Source organism: Dasypus novemcinctus, chromosome X, assembly GCF_030445035.2.
Source record: "Dasypus novemcinctus isolate mDasNov1 chromosome X, mDasNov1.1.hap2, whole genome shotgun sequence".
Taxonomy (NCBI): Eukaryota; Metazoa; Chordata; class Mammalia; order Cingulata; family Dasypodidae; genus Dasypus; species Dasypus novemcinctus.
This window is the reverse complement of record NC_080704.1, coordinates 95,481,495-95,506,371: the sequence shown is the minus strand read 5'-3', so window position 1 is coordinate 95,506,371 and position 24,877 is coordinate 95,481,495. Positions and strand designations below refer to the sequence as shown.

Here is a 24,877-nt window from a genome sequence, read left to right as displayed (position 1 = left end):
TACGCCCTCATTCTTGTCTTCTTCTATGGTGTTTTTTAGATTTTTTTCCCTTTGGGAGGGTCATTACTTTCTGTTTCTTTGTTTGTCTTGTACTCTTTCATTGCATAGTGTACATTTCAGTATTTAAAATTGTTAATGCTGAGATTTATTCCCTGAGATGTCTCTTTCTTGCTTTTGTAACCATCTGGTGAGATGACAGAGATTTTTTTGTTTCACCCCTCCTAACAGAAAAGTCTGCTCAAATCAAATGCTGTGGGCAGTGTTTTCCATCTTTCTGGGTCTCTTTCTTGTCCTGGGATTTTGCTTGATTGTTGTTTTAGAGTTCCTCTGTTTATGAAATTTGTTTGTTCTCTCTGTTTCCTAGGGGCCTGACCTTCCTTTCCCAGGAGTTTGAAGCTGGCAGGCCTTTGTCCCAGACTCTTCAATTCTATAGTTTTGTACTCCTTTCTTGTCTCAAGATGATTTGGACACAATGGAGATGACTTTCCAAAGTTAGTCTTTTCTAGACAAAACAGAAGCAGGTACCCTCTAAGTGTGTGCAGAAAGGCTCTAAAATGCCATGGGGGAGGGGATTCAGGAAGGATGCCAAGGCCTTCTTCCATGACTCTGCAAAGCTGTCTTCCTGGCCTGCTCAGCAAATGGAGCCCTTTAGATAACTGTTCCCTACAGCCTTGAGGAAGTGCAACATCTTTAATAGTCCACTGCCACTCTCCCTGGCCTGCTCAGCAAATGGAGCCCTTTAGATAACTGTTCCCTACAGCCTTGAGGAAGTGCAACATCTTTAATAGTCCACTGCCACTCTCCCTGTCCAGAATAGTTTCAAATCTTGGCTGTTGCCAACCTTGTCTTGGATGGGTTGAAACAATGCTTGTCATTGCCTTTTTCTGGGGCAGATTGAAAAATTGGCTACCCTTGATCCTAGTGACCCAAATTCCCTAATCAAAAACCATACTCAATGATCAGCCATTTCCACCTCTGCTCTTGGGGAAGCAGATTTTTATTACCCTTCCTGTCACTAGCAGAAAACCAGGGGCTCAACTCCATGGCAGCCTGTCATGAGAGTGGGGAGTTTGGAGCTGTTAGCTGCCACTGAGAGTTATTTTCTGTTAACACTTTGTGTCTTCTCTGCCCATGCCATGTTGACAAGGCTTTGCCTCCATAGCTTAAGGCATAAAGAGAAAGGGTTACTTGCTTAAGACTAGCAAGCTTTAGTGTCAAAACCCACTATGAAGCCAGCAATTGTGTTTTTTTTCCTATTAGAGAAGTTTTATTTACAAAACAATCATGCACATCATATAGGATTCCCTTATCCCCCCCATGACCCATACATTTCATTGTGAAACATAATTGATAAAAGAATATCCAAATATTACTTCTAACTACAGTCCATAATTTACATTTACATTTCCATCAAACAAGTTACTTCCTTGACTGTCACCATGGCTTTACGTGCAGGTCACAAGGCCAGCAAGGAGATGTGTGTGTTCAGATGGAACAAGGCAAAGTGAGCAACAAGATTTATAGGCTTGTTTATAGAATAGTGTTAAAGAACATGGTGATTTTGTACCTAGAGGTGTAGTCATGTAGGTCCTGTACATTAGATATGTATCTACCTTTACTGGAATGGGTTGATGTAATGGTAATAACTATCTAGGAATAATTGCCTGCTTTCGTGCTCTGAAGGGGTATAAAAGGAAGTCCCTGAAATTAATATACTTGTCTGATGAGCTTGAGGATTCATTGTTCTCAGATCCCCTGATCCCAATCTTTCTTTGTCTTTCATTCCCGATACCCCTCCAGTCGATGATTCCGACATACACTAGATGTATTTTCTTCATAAACCACCCTAATATTAACACCATGAATTATATTATATTGTACATTTGTTATAGTTATGAACGAATGTTCTCATGTTTGTACTGTTAACCAAAGTCTGTCATCCACCTAAGAGTTCACTGTGTTATACAGTATTGTATAGGCTTGTACAACCCATACAAAGTGTATACTCATTGGCATCCATGTTCATTACAGAGTTGTTCTGTCATCCCCTCAGATAAATTTAGAATGTTTTCATCATTCAGAAAGACAGATCTCCCCCCTTATATCCCCTCTTGTTGACCCTTGACATTGATATAGTACTTTCGTTGCCCTTGGTGCAACAATATTAAAATATTACTGTAAACTATAGTACGTAAGTTAAATTAGCTGCATTTTCCCATGTGTTACCTTATTCTTAACACCTTGTAATATGACATACATTTGTTCTAGTTCACAGAAGAATGTTCTTTTATTTTTACTATTTGTACTATTATCCACCACCAAGGTCACTGTTATCCAATCTTATTAGTTTCTTCTAGCTTTCTTTCTATTGACATCTCATCACTAGAGTACCCTTTCCAGCCATGATTGTATTTATAAATAATGATGTTATTTATACTTACAATAATGTGTTACCGTCAACTGTATCTATTTCCAAATGTATAAAATTGAGTTTAATAAAATTTCTATAGTCCAGAAACAAAAGTGCACTCAATGGATCACTGTCTCATCACAGATTTGTGCTGTCATCACTTCAATCAATCTTAGAATATCTTTTTCATTACTCCAAAAGGAAATATCCAATAACCTCTTGTACAGGGTATGGAACTGTATAAAACAGAGAAACTTGTGGTGGATGATAGACGGAGATAGTACAAATATGAGAAAATTCCCTCATGTTCTATAACAAATGTACAATACTAATAATGCATGGTTTTAATAATGGGTGGTTTATGGGAAAATACCCCAAATATAAGCTATGGTCTATAATTAGCAGGAATATATTGATGATGTTCTTTCATTTATAAAAAATGTTCCACAACCATGCAAGCTGTTGGTGCTGGGGTGATGCAAGGGAATTTTATGTAGTATAGCATAACTGTTTTGCAAGCTCAAAAATGTTTTTTAAAAATTCAATTTTATTGATACATATTAATATTAATAAAGAATAAATCAATCCAAAGTATACAATCACTGGTATTCAGTATAATCACATAGCTTTGGTTTCATCACTACAATCATTTTTCAAGCATTTTCATTATTCCAAAAACAATAAAAAAGCAAAAACCCTCATTACCTTTCAATTTCTCTATGCTTCCCCCACCATACTTAGCTGATATTCTGTTTCCATCTCTCTAGTTTATTTGTGTATTTTTATATATAGTTCTATTTTTTATTTAATTCAGGCTGTTCAACAAGGGGTTAACATCGGTGCTTAGGGAAGGGGTGACACCTGCAAGAGGGGACTAGTGAGAGGGCTTGTGAACAGCTGTGGCCTTGACCAGCCTTCTGCACAATCCAGAATAAGTCAGTCCCCACCAAGGCAGCGGAGGAGGTAGCTCTGAGACACGGCCAAAAGACTGGTGAGACAGCAAACACTTTTATTTGCAACTTAAGAGCAATGCAGACATGCCAAGATGAGACGTTATTCTTCAATCTGACATCTTACCAGGAGTAACATGACGGCTTCACTGCTCCATGGCTCTAGGCACAGCAGTTTCTGAAAGAAAAACATGATACTCTATAAAAGACTTAAAGGAAGCTGCACAGGGAGGACAGTTGAACAGGGTCAGGGCCGGGGCACCGGCTTCCCAAACAGGTTCCACATCAGCCCTGGCTGACGAATGCACTACAGAGCGAACACATTACAGAGCAAAGACTTTCTCTGCCGTTAACGCCCTTTCAACAAGATTTTCCGATTTGTTTTAGGAAAGAGTGTGTCTCTTTTATTTAAGAACAGAACTACTGATGGCAGACGTTCAAGGCCATCAGCTCTGTCTTCTTGACTATCTTAATGCCTCCTGCCAAACTTGGTGAGGCACTATCCGACTCCAGACTGTTTCCAGTCCTCTCTTGAAAGGAAACACCGTACCTAACGATGGCACTATTTTGTACGTGTTTTTCTGAGGAGTCCAGGGTCAAGGCAATATGAACGCTCATCATCCACGGTGATGTTTCGGAAGAGGTAAGCCAAGGACTCTCCACTGTGGATTCTCCAAATGGCTTCAGAAAGAATCAAACTGATATCCACAGTCTTTATATTGGGACACTGCAGGTTCTGCACCTCGTGAGGAACGGTATTGGTTACCACCACCTCATCAATGGAGGACTCCTCGATGAGGCGGGGGGCGTCTGCAGACAGGATGCCGTGAGTGGCCATGACATAGATCTTCTAGGCACCTCTCTCTTTCAGGATCTCTGCAGCAGCCACAAAACTTTCCACGTCGTCAATGATGTCGTCCACTATGATCGTGATGCATCCTCCAACGTCTCCGATGACGGTTATTGGTCTTTTCTTTGGCCATCATCAAGGGCAGCTGCAGGCCTGGGTACACAGTTGTGTTTTTAACCATTGGAGGAGAATGGCGGCCGTCGTCCATGTCCAGCTCTGTGCACTGCGCCTCCCCGTGGATGACAGCCAAGTCCAGGCGCAGCCTCTCCGCATAGGACTGGGCCCTTTTTGCAGCATCAGGAGACTTGGCGACAATGACTGCATTTCTGTAATTTGGAATTTCTTCCTGGATAGACTGAAGCAGGAAAGGTGAGGCTCCAAGGTTGTCCACGGGAAAGCTGAAAAAGCCTTGTATTTCCTTTTGATGAAGATCCATAGTGATAATGTGAGTTAAACCTGCTTTGGCCAGCATGAACGCCAGGAGCTTGCACACAATCAAGAGCCCGGCTTCTTCATCTTGCTTTGCTTGCTGTAGGAGAAATATGGGATGACGCCAATAATATTCCTGGCACAGGCCGTTTTCAGGGCGTACACGGTGATCAGTAACTCCATCACAGCTGTGTTCACGTCTCTGGGTATTGTCTGGGTAATGAAAATATCCTGGCTTCGCACAGATTCTTTTATTTCAACTCTTGTTTCTTTATTAGTCTCTTGGTAAACAACAGATTTCCCCAATTCAGCACCAAGACGTTCGGTGATGCGCTTGGCCAGCTTGGTGCAGGCGGCCATGGAGTTTGCTGAGAAGACTCAGTAGCCGGTGCCAGCGGCGTTCATGGCCGGGAGGGCGACGGGGCGGGCTCACCGGGCACGGAAAGCCGAGGACACGGAGAGCGGGGACAGCAGCAGCAGCTTCTTGGGCATCATCCGGCCCGAGGGGCGGTCATGGCCCACCCGGCGCTGGGTGGAACTTGGGAGCGGTGTTGATGGACGCCCCGAGGCCAGGCTGGGGAAGGCATCGGAGGGGAGAGGCCCGAGACTCCTTACCCTCAGCGCACTCAAAGCCACCAGGAGCTCCAGCAGAGCCCGCCCTCGTTACGACCAGGCCCACAATTATATTTATATTTTTAAAAAATAGATGTATATGCAATGACATCTATATCATATTTTACATGAGGTTGCCCTATGTTATACAGTCTCATGTTACATTTTTTAGCTTTCCTTCTAGTAATATACCTACCCTCAGAGTTATTCTTTCAACTACTGTCATGCCCATATAATTACTCTGCTAGTTACAAACACTATGTTGTGCTTTCACCATTTCTATTTATATCCAAAGAATTATACAAAACCATTTAACCAGTTCTGCACAGATTAACCCTCAGCTTTCCATTCTCTATCCTCATTATATTTTCTGCTGACCTACATTCTAATTACTAACTTCATGTCTTTACACAATATATTTAGTTCATAATAGTGCAATAACAGAGTATTTGTCCTTTTGTTTCTGGCTTGCTTCTCCGGGTTTATTCATGTTGTCTTATGCTTCATGATTTCATTGCTTCTTACCGCTGCATACTATTCCATCATGTGTATATACCACAATTCGTTTATTCATTCTTCCATTGATGGACACCTGGATTGTTTCCACCTTTTGGCAGTTGCACGCCACAATGCACATGAGTGTCCAATGTCTGTGTCTCTGCTCTTAGTTCTTCTTGGTATATACCTGGTAATATATCAGGTCACATGGCAAGTCTCTATTCAACTTCCTTAGGAACTGCCAAACAGACCTCCACAGTGGCTGTACTATTCTACATTCAGACCAACAGTGAATAAGCATTCCTGTTACTCCACATCCTCTCCAACACTGACAGTTTTCTGACTTTTTAATGGTGGCCAGTCTAATAGGTGTGAAGTGATATCTCATTGTAGTTTTGATTTCTATTTCCCTAATCACTAATGATGCTGAGCATTTTTTAATGTGTTTTTCACCATTTATATTTCTTCTTTGGACAATTGTCTTGTCAAATCTTTTGCACATTTTTATTGGGTGTTGTCTTTTTATTGTTGAATTTAGTATCTCTTTGTGTGTAAATGAGATTAACTCATATGATTTCCAAATATTTTATTTCATTGAGTTGACTGCCTTTTCACCCTTTTGGCAAAGTCTCTTTAGGTGTAAAAGTGTGTAATTTTGAGAAGCTCACATTTCTTGATTTTGTTCTATCAGTCAAAATGCGAGTTGGCTGCCTTTTCACCCTTTTGGCAAAGTCTCTTTAGATGTAAAAGTGTGTAATTTTGAGAAGCTCACATTTCTTGATTTTGTTCTATCAGTCAAAATGTATGTCTTTATGCCAGTACTATGCTGTTTTTACAGAATGTATGCCTTTATGCCAGTACTATGCTGTTTTTACAGCTGTAGCTAAGTAATGTTTTTTCATGTTAAGAATTAAGCTAGATAAATAATCTCCTTATTAATCTAGCTCTAGCTAGAATTTCTAGCACAATATTTAAAAAGTCATGACATTAGACATCCTTGACTTGTTCCTAACCAGAGTGAAAAAGCTTTCAGTCGTTCACAGTTGATTACAATGCTAGCCAAAGGTTTTTCATATACACATAACGCAATATTGAGAAAGCTTCCTTCTGTTCCTATCAGTTGCAGTGTTTTTTATCAAGAAAAGGTGCTGTATTTTGTCAAGTACCTTTTCTGCATCAGTCAAGAGGATGATGTGATTTTTCTTCTTCAGTGCATTAATGTTTATTACACTAGTTGATTTGCATGTGTTGGACCACCCTTGCATAGATTACATAAAACCCACTTGATCCTGGTGTATAATTTTTATGTGCCTTTGATTTGGCATGCAAGATTTGTTGAAAATTTTTGCATGCATATTCTTTGGAGATATTTGTCTTTAATTTTCCTTTTTTGGTGGTATCTTTATCTGACTTGATATTAAGGTGATGTTGGCTTCAAAGAATGAGTTTGATATCATTCTTTTTCAATTTTTTTTGGAAAAGCTTGAGCAAGATTGGTATTAAAAAGAACACACTAAAAAATCAGTGGGTCAAGGATTAAATTGCCAGAGAAGTACCTACCACAAGAAGAATGAAAGTGAGCATACAGTATATCAAAATTTAAGGGATGCAACCAAATCAGTGCTGTGAGTAAAAATTTACAGTCTTAAATGCCTACATTAAAAACGAAGAGCTAAAATTGAAAACCTAACTGCACATCTGGAGGAACTTGAAAAAGAACAACAAAATATTCCCAAAGTAATCAGAAGGAAGGAAACAACAAAGGTTAGTGCAGAATTAAAAGAAATTGGGAATTAAAAGTCATGACTCACTGAATGGACTGGGAGAGAGTGTAAACCACAACATAAACTATAATCCATGCTGTGTAGCAATGCTCCAAAATGTACTCATCAAATACAATGAATGTTCTACAATAATGAAAGAAGTTGTCGATGTGGGAGGAGTGGCAGGTTTGGGGAGTGGGGTAAATGGTGCTTCTTACATTTTTTAATGTAACATTTTGTGTGATCTATGTATACTTTAAAAAGATAATAAAAAGACATTAGAAATAATTAACAAAAATCAAAAGTTGGTTTTGATTTTGAATTTTGAGAAAATTCATAAAATTGACAAACCCTTAGCTGGATTTAAAAAGGAAAAAAGAAATGATGCAAATAAGTGAGAAATGAGAGAGGAAATATCACCACTGATGCAATAGAAATAAAGAATAACATAGGAAGATACTGTGAAAAATTATATGCCAACAATGAAGGATAATATAGATGAAAGAATTTATAGAAATACACAGCAACATACATTGATAAAAGAAGAAATAGAATAACTCATCAGACCAATCACAAGTAGTGGAATTGAATCAGGCATCAAAAACCTCCCAATCAAGCAAAGCCCAAGACCAGATGACTTCACAGATGAATTCTTGTAATCATTCCACAAAGAATTAATACCAGTCCTGCTCAAACTCTTCCAAAAAATTGAAGAAGAGGAAATATTATATAACTCATTCTAGAACACCAAAATTACCCTAATACCAAAGCCAAATAAAGGTGCTATTATACAGTGCTTCTGAGGATTCTGGAGAGATCCAGACATTATAGGTAGGGCAGACAGCTCAGGAGTTTGGCACCCTGCCAGCAGACCCTACTTTGGAGTTTACACTCCCCAGTGTGACAGAGTTGGACTCACTTTTGGTTTCTTTGCACATGGCTCTTCTGCCTCTTCAATTTGAACCTAAATTTAGTAATAGTGTTGATAGGTATACGTTGAAGAGACTTAAAGCTTTGGGTTGTGCATGTCAGCTGAGCCCTGAATCACCGCACAGTTGCAACACATACTCTCGAGTTCATTGGACTCACCCTGGACAACTAACAAGAAGATGATGAAGGACAAGGACCATCCCAAGGAACAGAGAGAGTCTGAAAATGCAAGCAAGATAGTCCCATTCGTCTGCCTCATGGGATCTAAGCCCCCTCTCAATCGCAGGTGGAGTGGGTATCACCATCCCAGAATCCTCAGGATTAAGGAATGAGCAATGGACTGGAGTAGACTTACTGGTATTCTACTATAGACTTATTGTGAGTCTAGCAATGGAAGAACCTATATCATTCAAGTGGAGGCAGTAACAACTGGGGGTGCTGAGGGGAGGGAAAGGGAAAAAAAAGGTATAATATTGGAGCATTTTTGGGACTTGGGAATTGTCCTGAATGAAACTACAATGAAAGATGCAGGCCATTATATATCTGGGCATAAATACAAGATTCTGTGGGAGAGATTGTAAACTAAAATATAAACTGTGTTTCATGTTTAGTGGCAATGCTTCAAAATGTGTTCATCAGTTGCAACAATTTACCACACTAATGAAGGATGTATTCTGCCATGACTGTAGGACCTGGGTGTCACCAGAACCATCAGGAGTCCCACTATTTGGGGTAGTATCTACTTGGCAATCTATGAGATCCTGCTGAGAATTGCATAAGCATTACCTCTGGGGTTAACTCCTGACTCACTTAGTTCTTTTTTTTTTTTACACTTTCTTTATTAAAGTTACTAGATCACAAAGAATGTTACATTAAAAAACATAAGAAAACATAAAAAACTGTTGGAAACTGAGGCACAGTGGCCTCACAAGGAGAGATGTGCTGTCTCCATGGCTACGCTTGCAACCTAAGGAATGCAGTAATTAAGAGTTCCTGGCAAATGGGAATGAAGCTGTTAAAGGCTGAAAGAAAAGATGAGCACATATCTTTTGAAGTGAATAGAACACTTAGACTTTGTACCTTGAGATAAGATTTTTTAAAATTCCTTAGACTATGGGTAATGCTGATAGTTAACTGCATGTTGCTGCTTGTTGTCACGTAGGCTATATGTTGCTGCTTGTTGTCACATAGACTACATGTTCCTGCTTGCTGTCACATAGACTGGGGTATATAGAGAGCTCCTTGTAAACAATAAAGTTGTCTGATGAGTCTCTACTCACAGACCCATTGATCTCAGCTCTCTCATTCTTTATTTTCTTTCTTTCTTTCTCTTTCTTTCACTCTCCCTTTTCTCTTTCTTTCATTCCCAATACCCTACGGATAGAAGTCTCCAACAAAATACATAAGAGGTTCCCATATACCCCACTACCCATCTCCCATCCCATCATTTTTGTAAATTGTATTTTTTTAATATATATACATCACAAAAAATGTTATGTTAAAAGTATAAGAGGTTCCTGTATACCCCCTTCACCCCACTCCTCCCACACCAACAACCTCCTCCATCATTGTGGCACACTCATCACACTCGGTGAACACACTTCTGAGCACTGCTGCACCACAGAGATAATAGTTTATGCTGTAGTTCACACTCTCCCCCAGTACATTCAGTGGGTTATGGAAGGATATATAAAGTCCAGAATCTGACCCTGCAATATCTTTTAGGACAACTCAAGGTCCCAGAAATGCCCTAACATCGATTCTCTTCTTCCCTCTCCCTGCCCTCAGCAACTACTGTGGCCACTTCCTCCACCTCAATGCTACACTTTCTTCTATTACTAGTCACAATAGTTTTATAGTAGAATATCAGTAAGTCCACTCTAATCCATATTTTATTCCTCCATTGTGGACCCTGGGATGGTGATGTCCACTCCACCTCTAGATCAAGAGGGGGCTTAGATTCCACATCATTGATTGATGTAATTCCTCTGTTTCTAGTTGTTGGCACTCTTAATTCCAGTGTGGTGTTTGACCACCTTCACCTCTCTGTTAGCTGACCTGGATAAGTCCAATGAACCAGAGAGTAGGAACTCCTGACTCATTTTGAAGTCTCTTAGCCATATACAATTATTTGTTTTTACCATTTTCCCTTTTATTCAAGGTCTTTTTCCAGTTGCATTGCTAGTTACTGCTTGGTAATAATCCCTCAGTGCCAGGGAGGCTAATCCCCAGGAGTGATGCCCTACACTGGGGAGCAGGTAATGTGTTCGTATTCTGAGTTTGACTTACAAAAAGGTCATATTTGAGCAACATGGAAGCTCTCAGGAGGTAAATCTTAGGCACCCTAAAGCATTAGGCTATATTGCAATTTTAAGAGCATCAATATCAAGGGTCCATCAATAGACAACCCTTCTTCACTAGTCATTGTATTGCACTTGGGGAATTGTTGCTCTTCCATTAGAGAATGTGTCAGAGCTCCCCTAGATGGAAATTCAATATTCTTTCAGCTATTGTATGAATCTTCATCCACTGTAAAAATATCCCATGACCATTTCTGCACATTTATACACCTTATATGAATGCCCAGGAGAACTTCCTCCTATGTATCTGCCTTCACTGACACCTTAATTGGGTACTTTATATGGATGCCCAGGTGAACTTCCTCCCAGGTATCTGCCCTTACTGACACCCCAAACCAATGATCCTCCTCTGCCACAGTTGTAACACTTCCGTGATCCAAAACTTCTTCTAAAATGAAGCCAAGAATATCACAAAATACAATTAATAGGAAAATGAAATGATGATAGGTTTAATCATAAAAAACAAAATATCCCTTCACTGTGCAAGTAATCACGTACACCTTATAGATTTTGCCCATTTGGCATTAGTTCACAGTCTGCTCCCTTTATATTTCTTGTAATCCTATCTTCCAAATTCTAGCTATCTGTGTCTGCTCGATTTGCTTAATTTATATCAGTGAAATCATGTAATATTCGTCCTTCAATGCCTGACTTGCTTCCAACAGCATGAAGTCCTCAAGATTCATTCATGTTATCCCATGTATTAGTAATGTATTCCTTCTTACAGCTATTGTATGAATACACCACATTTTTTTAATCCATTCATCTGTTGATGGGTATTTGAGTTGATTCCAACTTTTGGCAATAGTGAATAATGTCACTGTGAACATTGGGGTGCTCATATCTGTTCGTGTCCTTGCTTTCAATTATTCTGGGTATATACTGAGCATTGGAATTGCTGGATCATATGGCAGATCTATAGTCAGTTTTCTGAGGAATCACCAAACGTCCTCCATAATGGTTGGACCATTCTACATTCCCACCAGCAGTGGATGAGTGTTCACATTCTTCCACATCCTCTCCAACACGTGTAGTCCTCGGTTTTTTAATGGCTGCCAGTCTAATTGGTGTAAGATGATATCTCATTGTAGTTTTGATATGCATTTCTGTAATAGCTAGCGATGTTGAATATCTTTTCATGTGCTTTTTAAGCATTTGTATTTTTCTTTGGAGAAGTGTCTATTCAAATCTCTAGCCCCCCCCCCTTTTTTTCTTTTCTTTTTTTTGATTCATTTTTAAAAAACATTACATTCAAAAAATATGAGGTCCCCATTCACCCCTACCGCCCCCATCCCACCACTCCCCCCACAGCAACACTCTCCCCCATCATCATGACATATCCATTGCATTTGGTGAGTACATCTCTGGGCATCGCTGCACCTCATGGTCAAAGGTCCACATCATAGCCCATACTCTCCCACGTTCCATCCAGTGAGCCATGGGAGGGTCTACAATATCCGGTAATTGTCCCTGCAGCACCACCCAGGGCAACACCAAGTCCCGAAAATGCCTCCACATCTCATCTCTTCCTCCCATTCCCCGCACCCAGCAGCCACCATGGCCACTTTTTCCATACCAATGCCACATTTTCTCAATTACTAACTACAATAGTTCATGAATAGAATATCAGTAAGTCCACTCTAATCCTTACTGTATTCCTCCTTCCTGTCGAACTTGGATTGGTTGTGTCCATTCCACATCTATGTCAAGAGGGTCTAGCCCTCTTTTTAAGTGGGTTGTTTGTCTATTTATTTTCAAAATGTAGGGTTTCTTTATATATGCTGAATACTAGACTTCTATCAGGTATATGGTTGCTAAATATTTTCTCCCATTGGGTGAGCTGCCTTTTCATTTTTTGACAGTCCTTTGATGTGCAAAAGGTTTTAATTTTTTCTTTTTATTTCTCACTTTATTTTTTTTAATGTTACATTAAAAAAATATGAGGTCCCCATATACCCCCACCCCCTCACCCCACTCCTTCCAAATCAACAACCTCTGTCATCATCTTGGGACATTCATTGCATTTGGTGAATACATTTTGGAGTACTGCTGCACCACATGGATAGTGGTTTACATTGTACTTTACACTCTCCCCCGGTCCACCAAGTGGGCCATGGCAGAACATACAATGTCCAGCATCTGTCCCTGCAGTACCACCCAGGAGATATGATGTGGAGGGGGACAAAAGTTTTTATTTTGGGGAGGTCCCATTTATCTGATTTTTCTTTCACTGCTTGTGCTTTGGGTGTAAATTTCATGAAGCCATTTCCTATTACAAGGTCCTGTAGATGTGTCCCTACATCATCTTCCAAGGTCTTCATGGTCTTGGATCTTATATTTAGATATTTTTTGTCTTTATTTATTTTTTTAATATTACATTCCAAAAATATGAGGTCCCCATATACCTCCCACCCCCCTCACCCCACTCCTCCCCCCATAGCAACAATCTCCTCCATCATCATGAAACATTCATTGCATTTGGTGAATACATCACAGAGCACCGCTGCACCTCATGGTCAATGGTCTACATCATAGTCCACATTCTACCACGTTCCACCCAGTGGGCCATGGGAGGATATACAATGTCCAGTAACTGTCCCTACATCATCACCCAGGACAACTCCAAGACCCGAAAATGCCTCCACATCTCATCTCTTCCTCCCATTCCCTACCCCTCTTGAGTTGATTTTTTGTATAACGTGTGGGATGGTGTTCTTAGCTCATTCTTTTGGATATGGATATCCAGTTTTCCAAGCACAATTTATTGAAGAAGCCATTCTTTCCCTTTTGAATGGGCTTGCTGGCCTTGGCAAATACAGATGACTGTATATGCAAGCATATATATCAGAACACTCAATTCAGTTCCCATCCTTTGTATGTCTGTCCTTGCACGAATAACTCACAGTTTCGACCACTGTAGTTTTGTAGCATGTTTCAAAATTTGGTAGTGTGATTTCTCCAATTTCATTTTTCTTTTTCAGTATATCTTTGGCTATTCGGGACTTCTTGCCCTTTCAGATAAATTTCTTGATTAGTTTTTTCAATTTTTTAAAAATTGTTGTGTTGATTTTTTGGGGGATTGCATTAAATGTGTAGATCCGTTTGGGTAGGATAGACATCTTAATGATGTTTAGTCTTCCCATCCATGAACAAGTTATATTCTTCAATTTTTTCTCTTCTTTGATTTCCTTTAATGCTATTGTGTAGCTTTCTATGTATAAGTCATCTATAACTTTGGTTAAATTTATTTCTAGTTATTTGATTCCTTTAGTTGCTATTGTAAGTGGGATTTTTGTTATTTCCTCCTCAGATGTCTCACTATTCATCTACAAAAATGTTACTGATTTTTGTGCATTTATGTTATAACCTGTGACTTTACTGGACTCATTTATAAGCTCTAGGGTCTTTGTTGTAGATTTCTCAGGGATTTCTATATATAGGATCACGTCATCTGCAAACAGTGAAATTTTGACTTCTTCCTTTCCAATCTGGATGCCTTTTATATTTTTTTCTTGCCTCAGTGCTCAAGCATATACTACTAACCCAATGTTGAATAGGAGCTGTGTGATAGTGGGCTTCCTTGTCTTGTTCCCTATCTTAGAGGGAAAGTTTTATGATTTCAACATTGTATATGATGGTAGCTGTGAGTTCTTCATATATACCCTTTAGCATGTTGAGCAAGTTTCCTTCTATTTTTATACTTTGCAGTGTTTTAATCAGGAAAGGGTTGTGTATTTTGTTGAATGCTTTTTCTGCATCTATAAAGATGATCATGGGTTTATTTCTTTTGATCTTTTTGTATGGTGTATTGCATTGATTTACTTTTGTAGATGCATCATTGCATACCAGTGATGGAACCCATTTAGTCATGGTGGATAATTCGTTTGAAGTGTTGTTGTATACCATCAGCAAGTATTTTGCTGAGGAATTTAGCATCTAGGTTAATTAGAGGGATTGATCTGTAATTTTCCTCTCATGTGGTATCTTTGTTTGGCTTTGTTACTTGGGTAATGTGGGCATGATAGAATGAGTTATGCAATATTCCTTCTACTTCTATTTTTGAAAGAGTTTGAGCAGGATTTGTGTTAGTTCTTTCCTGAATGTTTGGCAGAATTCACCTGTGAAGACATCTGGTACTGGGCTCCTCTTAATTGGGAGGTTTTTGAAGATTAATTTAGTCTTGTTACTTGTGATTAGTCTGTTGAGTTCATCAAATTCTTCTTTCATCAATGTAGGCTGGTTGTATGTTTCTAGGGATATATCCTTTTCCTCTAAATTATCTTTCTTGTTGGCATATAATTTTTCAAAGCATCCTTTTGTGATACTCTATTTCTGTGAGGTCAGTGATGATATCCCATTCCTCATTTCTCATTTTGTGTATTTGCATCTTCTCTCTTTTCCCGTTAGTTCAGCTATAGGTTTTTCAATTTTATTGAACTTCTTGAGCAATAAAACTGTGGTTTTCCTTGTTTTTTTTCTGTTTTTTTTTAAATTTTCTATTTCCTTCAGTTCTGTTTTAATCTTTGATATTTCCTTCTATCTACTTTCTTTGGGGTTAGTTAGTTATGTTTTTTTATCTTCTAATTTCTCTATGTTTGCAGTAAGGTCCTATATTTTAGCTCTTTTATCTTTTTGAAATATGCATTTTTGACTATGAATTACCCTCTCAATTCAACTTTTCCTGCATCCCATAAGTTTTAACATGTTGTGTTGTTATTTTCATTCATTTTAAGGTGATTTCTGATTTCTTTTGTAATTTCCTCTTTGACTCACTCTTTGTTTAAGAGTATGTTGTTTAACTTCCATATCTTTGTGCTTAATCTGGCTCTCTGGATCTTACTGATTTCAAGCTTCATTCTATTGTGGTCAGAGAAATTACTTTGCATAATTTCAATCTTTCCAAATTCCTTGAGAGTTGTTATGTGGCCTAGCATGTGTTCTGTCTTGGAGAATGATCATGTGCACTTGAGAGCAACGCATATCATGCTGGATTTGGGTCTAGTGTTCTGTATATGTCTATTTTTCAGATTCTCTAATGTATTATTTAAAGTCTTTCTTTATTGATTCTCTGTCAAGACATTCTGTCTAATGGTGATTACAGCATACTAAAATCCAGCACTATAATTTTAGAGACCTCTTTTTCTTCACTTTTTTTTTCCAGTGTTTGCCTCATGTATTTTGAATTGCCCTGGTTAGGTGTATAAATGTTCATGATTTTTCTTTCTTCTTGAAAGATTATTCTTTCAACTAATATATAGTGTCTGTCTTTTCTCTTGAAATAATTTTCCATTTAAAGTATTTTGTCTGATATTAGTATGACTACTCCAGTATTTTTTGGTTGTTGTTTGCTTATAAAATTGTTTTCCAGCCATTCGCTTTCAGCCTCCTTGAATCCCTGGATAGAAGGTGGGTTTCTTGTAGACAGCATATGGATGGAATATATTTCCTTATGCATTCTGCCAATCTGTGTTCTTGACTGGTGAGATTAATCCATTAACATTCAGTGTTATTACTGTCAAGGAATTACTTACATTAGCCATATTTTCTTTTGGTTTATATATGTCATATGGTAGTTTTATTTTTTATTTTTCCTTACACCCTCCTCTGACTCTCTCTTTCCTGTTTTTTTTCCATTCAACTTGCAGCACTCCCTTTAATATTTCTGGAAGGGCAGGTTTCTTATTGACATATTCTCTTAATTTCTTTTTATCTGAGTACTTTGAATTCTCCATCATTTTTGAATGTCAGCTTTGCTGGATAGAGAATTGATAGCTAGAATTTTTTTTTCTTTTAGCAGCTTAACTATGTCATACAACTACCTTCTTGCCTCCATGGTTTCAGGTGAGACATCAGCACTTAATCTTGTTCATCTTCCCTTGTGTGTGATGGTTTTTTTTTTTTTCTCTTGTGGATTTCAGTATTCTCTGTTTGTCTTAAGCATTGGAAAATTTGAGGAATATATGTCTAGGAGTAGACCCATTAGGGTTTTTACTGTTTGGAGTGTGCTGTGCTTTCTGGACATGTACATCCATCTCCCTCAATAGGGTTGGGAATTTTTCAGCTATTTCCTCCACCACTCCTCCTTCTATCCCCTTTCCCTTTTCTTTTCCCTCTGGGATGCCTATAATGCAGATGTTTGAGCATTTTTGTGTTGTTGTTCAGATCCTAATTCCCTGCTGGATTTTTTCTGTCTGTTCTACTATCTGTTTGATTTCAGGTGTACTGTCTTCCACAATGCTATTTCTTCCCTCTTTCTGTTCAAATATGCTGTGCTGTGCTTCCAGTATATTTTTCTTTCTTGGTTTATGCCTTTCATCATCACCATAGCTGTTATCTTTTTACATAAGTTTACAATTTCTTCAGTATGTTCTTCCAGAGTCTTCTTAATATCCTTAATCTCTCCCTTCACTTCATTTAGATGGTTCATGATATTTGTTTGGACAGCTCTGATTATTTGTTCCATGTTCTGCATATCCTCCTGGTTTTTATTTGTTCATTGGACTGGGTCATGTGTTCCTGTTTCTTAGTATTGTTTATAGCCATTTGTTAGTGTTTAGGCATCTGTTTATTTTGATGGGCTTATTCAGTTGATTCATTTCTCTCTACTCTAGGGGTTTATTTAGACGTTTTTTGGTGTGGTAAATTTTCTGTTTAACACTTTGTTCCTTTCATTTTATTTTGTTGCTGTTGTCTATGTTCCCTTGGGAAAAAAAGATTAGGGCTAGAGAAAGGGAAAGAGGTAAGAAGAGAAAAAGGATAATAGTAATAATAATAGTAAAAGATAGAAGAAAAATTTATAAAACCTGGGAAAATGAATAATTAACTCATGTAGAAAGTACAAAGTAGGGTCCGAACAATGAAATAAAAAATCAAATAGAGAAAAATATCGAGAATAATTTAAAAGGCCAGATTGATGAGAAGAGAGGGAAACAGAAAATGCAATATGAAAAAAATTTAAAAAAGAAAGAAATCTGAGAATAGAGGAAATAGAAATAAAAACAAGAAAAATTGAAAACCCATCAAAGAAAGGTTGACTGTAAGAGCAAAAACAGAAAGCAGACTATAGAAAAATGAAGGAAGGAAAATAAATAGCATAGATAGATGAAATTGGTATACCAAAAAATGAGAAACAAAGGAAAGGGGAAACACAGCAAAAAAGAAAGAAGACAGCTGCATGTAATGAAAAAAAAACTAGTGGAGGGAAAGAAAGAGGGGGAAAAAAGTACAAAAAGCAAACAACCAAGTAACCCAACAAAAACTTAGGAAAAGCAACTTTCCCTCTTAGGCCCCTAAAGAGCTTCTCAGGCTTCCTGTGTTCATCAGTCAATTTTCCTGCAGCCTGCCATCTGCAGGTTTTGAAACTGATTTTAGCAAGTAAACTAAGTTAAATTTTTAAAAAAGGAACATGTTAAAAGAAAAATAAGAGTCCCAAGAGAAGCTAATACAAAAATAATGTCTATGTGTTCACTGTCCTAAAGTATCACCTGGGTTTTTGACAACGGAGGATCACTCCTCTAAGGAGAGCAATGAATCGAGGCAGAGACCTCATATATTCAAAGAGGAGACTCCTCACTGAGCTAAATTTTGTTCTTGGGTCTATCAGATAGAGTGCTGTCCTGTCACTTTCCCTAGGGCGGGTTTGACTCATTGCAATTGAGTAGATTCCTGCTGATTAGGAGCCTGTCTATTCCTGCCCCCTTTCTAATTGCTTTCTCTCCCCAGGCAGCAAGACCAAATAGCCTGTGCGATCAGATTCCCACTCACCTTTCCTAAGTTAGCTTGAGTTCCCTTCTGAAATTCAAATGGGACCCTGGTACACAAACTCACCACAGAGAAATGACTCTCGACCCTCTTACAGAACTCCTCCTTTTCCAAGGGTCCCTAAATAGGCCCTTGGAATTTTATTAAGTACTTCCTACTACCCATCTCCCATAGGGGTGTTGGGATTTTGATAGTTTTCAGCACCAGACCAGTCAATTGCCTGACTCTGCCCTCTCCCATTTCCAGTTCCTCTCTCCCAGGTCTGCTAGGTAAATCAGGCCAACTAAGCAAATTTGCCTCTTGCCTTTTCCCGGGGCCACTTCTTGAGAGCTGGTATGCTCCCTAAAGTTCAAAGGGTTCCAGATAACCAAATCCACAGAAAGGAAATCTTTCTCCACCCTTCTCCAGAACACTCTTTCTTGTGGAGAATGCTCCTTCCCACTCGGTGGCTGTGGGATTCAGGGACTTTGTAGCAACTTTTTGCCTTGAGGGTGGGCCTTAACCACCTGCCATTTCCTGCCACTGGGTTAGAAACTCACGGTTTTACCTTGGGCTTTTTATCTCTTTGTCCTGCTCTCTCCAAATATGCCCTGAAACCTCCTTATCTGGGTTCTCAAAACAGCTCACTCAGGGAGGATCTTTCCCCTTCTCAGCTATTTTTTTGCCAGAGAGGTGGTCAGTGCCCACTTAAACTGATGCCATCCTGCCTCAATCTACATATACATTTTTTTTACCACAGGTTTCACTATGCTATACAATCCCATATTTATCCTCTAGCTTTCCTTCTTGTTACATACATGAACTAAACTTCCCTGTTCAACCACAATAACATGCATAATTCAGCACCATTAATTACACCCACAATGATGTTCTACCATCACTGCAATCCATTTCCAAACATTTGCAATCAACCTTGTTAAAAATTTTGCACATATTCAGCATTAGTTTCCCGTTCTGTGCCCTCATTATATCTCCTTGTTACCTATACTCTAGATATTAACTCCATGAATTTGCTCGTTTAAGTTAGTTCACATAAGTGAGGTCATACAAAATTTTTCCTTTTGTGCCTGGCTTATTTTACTCAACATAAAGTCCTCAAGGTTTATCCATGTTGGTGCATGCATTAGGATTTCATTCCTTCTTACACTTGAATAATATTCCATCATATGTATGTACCACAATTTGTTATCCATTCATCTCTTAATGGTACCTGGGTTGCTTCCATCTTTTGGCAATTGTGAATAATGGTACTATAAACATTGATCATCATATATTTGTTCATTTTCCTGCTTTCAATTGTTCTACATATATTGGTCTTATTGCCAGATCATATGGCAGTTCTATACTTATTGGTGTTATTGTCAGATCATATGGCAGTTCTATACTTAGCTTCCCAAGAAAGTGCAAAAATGTTCTCCAAAAGGGCTGCAACATTTTACATCCCCACCAAGCAGTGAATGAGTTTTCCTATTCCTCCAGATTCTCTCCAACACTTTTAGTTTTCTGTTTTACTAATAACAGCTAGTTTAGTATGTGTGAAATGATATCTCATTGAAGTTTTTATCTGCATTTCCATAATAGCTGGCAATGTTGAGTATCATTTCATCTGCTTCTTAGCTATCTGTATTTCCTCTTTGGAAAAGTATCTGTTCAAGACTCTTGCCCATTTTTAAAATATAAAGTTAACTTTATTTTTCACAGATGTTTTAGATTACAAAAAAGTTACATCAATGAATGTCTCATGATGATGGAGGAGATTGTTACTATGGGGGGAGGAGTAGGGTGAAGGGGATGGGGGGTATATGGGGCCCTCATATTTTTTTAACGTAATATTAAAAAAATAAATAAAGACAAAAAAAGTATAAGGGATTCCCATATACTCCATCTCCCACCTCCCACATGTTCCCCTATAATATCTTTCAATATTGTGCTATATATGTTACAATTGATGAATGAATATCAAAGCATTGCTACTAAATAAGGTCTAGAGTTTACATTGAGGTTTACACTTAATTCCAACATGCTAATAATAGGTGTTCCGTCTTTTATTCCCTCTCCCATGTGAATATCCAGTAACAACTATCTTTATATCAATGTTACATGTAATTCCATTACTACTTTATAATATTAATAAATTTACTTTGTACATAGTTGCATTCCCCCCTTATGTTTGTTCATTCCTTAACCTTGAGGATTTGGAGATGGTGATACCTGCTCTACCTCAGATTGAGAGGGGATTTAGATTTTATAGGGCAGATGGAAGGAACTGTTTTTCTTGCAGTTGTAAACACTCTGTTTTTTGGGATGGTGTTGTCCATCACCGTAATTTTATTGTCCAAAGTAATTATGATGAACTGGAATGTAGGTGTCAGCCACAACTCTTCTGAAGTTCAGGGCTCAACTGACATGAACAGACCAGAGATTTAAGTCTCTGGTATATATATTTATTGGGTATAGTGCTAATTATAGGCTTAAGTAAAAGGGAATAGAATAATTATGTGTAAAGAAATTATTACAAATGAGTCTAACTCTGTTATATTGCAGAAATAACTTGTCATATATTTCAAGGTAAGGTCCACCGACAGGGTTTTGCTGTCAAAGTGTTGTTTGCCTTGCCTATAGTGTCCAGAACACTCTAGAACTCTCAGGAGCACCCTTATTTGGGGGTTTATTTACAGTGGCTATTAGTGAGATCTCCCTGAGACATGCATAAGTGGAACTTGGTGACACATTTTAAAATCTCTTAGCCATAAAATCTCTTTTTTATTTGCTGTATCCCCCTTTTGGTCAAGGCCTTTTTCCAAATGGATTGTTGGTTGGTGTTTGGTAAACAAGATTTGCAGGAGGTAGCTCTTAGGCAATCATTATTATTAGACTATGACATAATTTTGAAAGAATAAGGTTCATAGTTACATGCATTAATTTTGAAGACTTGTCATCATGATCTGTTTTCTTTTATTAGGCACTGCCTATGTACTCAAGAGATTTTTGTCCCTCTATTTGAGCACATAGCAGGAGTCCTCAGGATGTGAATTTAATTTTTTTTCTTTATTGTGTAGGTCTCCACCTACTCAGATAAGACCCAATGACAAGATGAACACATACATATTTCATAGAAATATGCTTCAGGTTGCCCAGTTTTAAATGGATTATTTATCTTTTTAATGTTGAGTAGGAGGACTTCTTTATATATGCTGGATATTATACCCTTATCAAATATGACCTTCCAATTTTTTTTTTTACCAGTTTGTAGGCTGCCTTTTCACTTTCATGATAAACACTTTTCAACTGTAATTTTTTTTTTATTTTGAGGAGTTCCCATTTATCTATTTTTCCTTCAATGCTCATGCTTTCTGTGTAAAGTTCACAAAACCATTGCTATCAGAAGGTCACATAACTGCTTCCCTACATTTTCTTCCAGGAGCTTTATGGTCCTGGCTCTTAATGTTTTGGTCTTAGACACATCTTGAGTTAATATTTATATAGAGTGTGAGATAGAGATGCACTTTCATTCTTTTGGACATGGATATCCTGTTCTCTCAACACTCTGTTAAAAAGATTATCCTATTACAGTTGATAGGACATGTCAGCCTTGTTGAATATCAGTTGGACATAAATGTGTAGGTCCAGTTTTGATCTCTCAATTCTGTTCCATTGGTCATTGTGTCTATCCTTTTTTAAATATTATTATTACCTTTTTAAAGATACATAGATCACAAAAAATGTTACGTTAAAAAAATATAAGAGGTTTCCATATACTCCACTCCCCACAACTCCCACTCCTGCCACATCAACAACTTCTTTCATTAGCGTGGTACATTCATTTCATTTGATGAGTACATTTTGGAGCATTGCTATGCAGCATGGATTATAGTTTATGTTCTAGTTTACACTCTCACCCAGTCCATTCAGTGGATTATGGCAGGATGTATAATGTCCTGCATCTGTTCCTGCAGTATCATTCAGGACAACTCCAAGTCACAAAAATGCCCCCATATCACTGCTGTTCTTCCCTCTCCCTGCCCTCAGCAACTACCATGGCCACTGTCTCCACATCAATGATACAATTTCTTATATTATTAGAGTCACAATAATTCTATGGTAGAATGCCAGTAAGTCAACTCTAATCCATATTTTATCCCTCTATCCTGCAGATCCTGGGATGGCAATGTCCATTCCACCTCTGAATTGAGATGGGGCTTATATCCCACATGGCTGATGGATGGGATTCTCCAGCTTGTAGTTATAGACTCTCTTAGTTCCCTGGGGTGGTGGTTGACCACCTCACCTCCCTGTTTAACTGACCTGGGTAAGTCCAATGAACCACAGAGTAGGTGTTGCAACTCTGTTGAGGCTCAGGGCCCAGCTGGCACATGGAAAGTCCAGAGATTCAAGTATCCTGAGCATACACCACCCCAGTGCAAATCACAGGTTAAGTAAAAGTAACAGAAGAGGCATGTGTACAGAGATCACATCTGAGTCCAACTCCATCACACTCAGGAGCACAAATTCCAAAGTAGAGCCCACTGGCAAGGCACTGAACTCCAGAGCCATCTGTCATGACCATAGGACCTGGGAGTCTCCATAGCCCTCAGGAGCACCACTACCTGGATTTGTATCTACTTTGGCTCTCTCTGGGTTCCTGCTGAGATGTGCATAAGTGCAACCCCTGTGATGACCTCTGACTCATTTTGAAGTCTTTTAGCCATATAACCTCCTTCGTTTTCAACATTTCACCTTTTATTCAAGGTCTTTTTCAAGTTGCATCACCAGCTGGTGTTTGCTAGCAATCTGTTTGCACAGGGAGGCTCAAACCCAGGAGTCATGTCCCATAATGGGTGAAGGTATTGCATTTATATGCTGAGTGGCTTAGAGAGTAGCCACATTTGAGCAACAAGAGGAATTCAGGAAGTAACTCTTAGGCACCCTGCAGCTTTAGGCCTGGTTGAAATTTGAAGCACACAGAATCATCAGCATAGTCATCAATATCAAGGGCCCATCATTGGACCACCCTTCTTCACTGGTCTTTGCCCTTGCACTTGGGGGATTTTTGTTGTTACACTGGGGATGTGACAGAGCTCCCCAGGATGAGAACTTACCACTTCATCAGTTGTCATGTGTAACTCTATCCACTATGACAATACCCAAGAAACCAACAACATCTGAATATATCTATATACCCTATATGCATGCCCTGGAGAACTCCCTCCCACGCATGTATTCCCCATTCATGACACCCCAAGCATTGACATCTTAATGGTGTTTAGTCTTCCAATCCATATATAATGAATATCATTCTATTCATTTAAGTTTTCTTTGATTTCTTTAAGCACTGTTGTGTACCCTTCTGTGTACAAGTCCTTAGATCCTTAGTTAAATCTTTTCCCAGATATTTGAATCTTTTAGTTGCAATTTTAAAGGGAATTTTTTCTTTAATTTTTAAAGAAGTTTTAGATTACATAAAAGTTACATTGAAAATGTAAGAGTTTCCCATGTACCCCAACTCCTCCTCCTCTCACACTTTTCCCCCTAACAATAGCTTTCATTAGTGTGGTACATTTGTTGAAATTGAACAAATATTGAAATAATCTACTAATCATGGTCTATAGTTTATTTATGGTTTTCAGTTTGCACGACACGATTTTATAGGTTTTGACAAAATGTATAATGGTTTGTATACATCATTTCAATATAATGAAGGACAATTCCATTGTCCCAAAAGTACCCCATGTACATTATCAATGTAAAGAACCAAACTGGTTTTTCTGTGTCCATCTTATATCCTGGCACTTCGCTGAAATCATTTATAAGCTCTAGAAGCTTTGTTGTAAAATTTTCAGGACTTTATATGTATCAGATTATGTCATCTGCAAATATTGGAAGATTTACCCCTTCCTTTCCAATTTGGAGGTGATTTTTTTCCTTTTCTTGCATAAGTGTTTTAACAAGAACTTCTAACATAATGCAGAATATGAGGAGTGACAGTGGACATCCTTGATATGTTCCAGATCTTAAAGGAAATGCCTTTAACTTTTCATATAATTTACATGTTTAGTTTCATCTTATTCTTATCTTTCAAAGATCAAAGGATGCTGAATTTTATCTTATTGATTTTCTGCACATATAGAGATGATCATGTAATTTTTCTCCTTTAAACTGTTTATGTGGCATGTTGCATTACATGTTTTTAATTATGTTAAAACATTCTTGCATACCTGAGTTAAAACTCACTTGGTCATGGTTTATAATCCATTTGATATGTTGGATTTAACATTTACTTTTTTCATTTTTAAAGAAGCTTTGGATTACATGTT

The 24,877-nt window shown here is 38.3% G+C and overlaps 1 pseudogene; it reads right to left on the bottom strand.

Moving 5' to 3' along the window:
• Positions 1 to 3,922: 3,922 nt before the first annotated feature.
• LOC101438706 (phosphoribosyl pyrophosphate synthase-associated protein 1 pseudogene) lies at positions 3,923 to 5,131 on the bottom strand (annotated as a pseudogene).
• Positions 5,132 to 24,877: the final 19,746 nt, after the last annotated feature.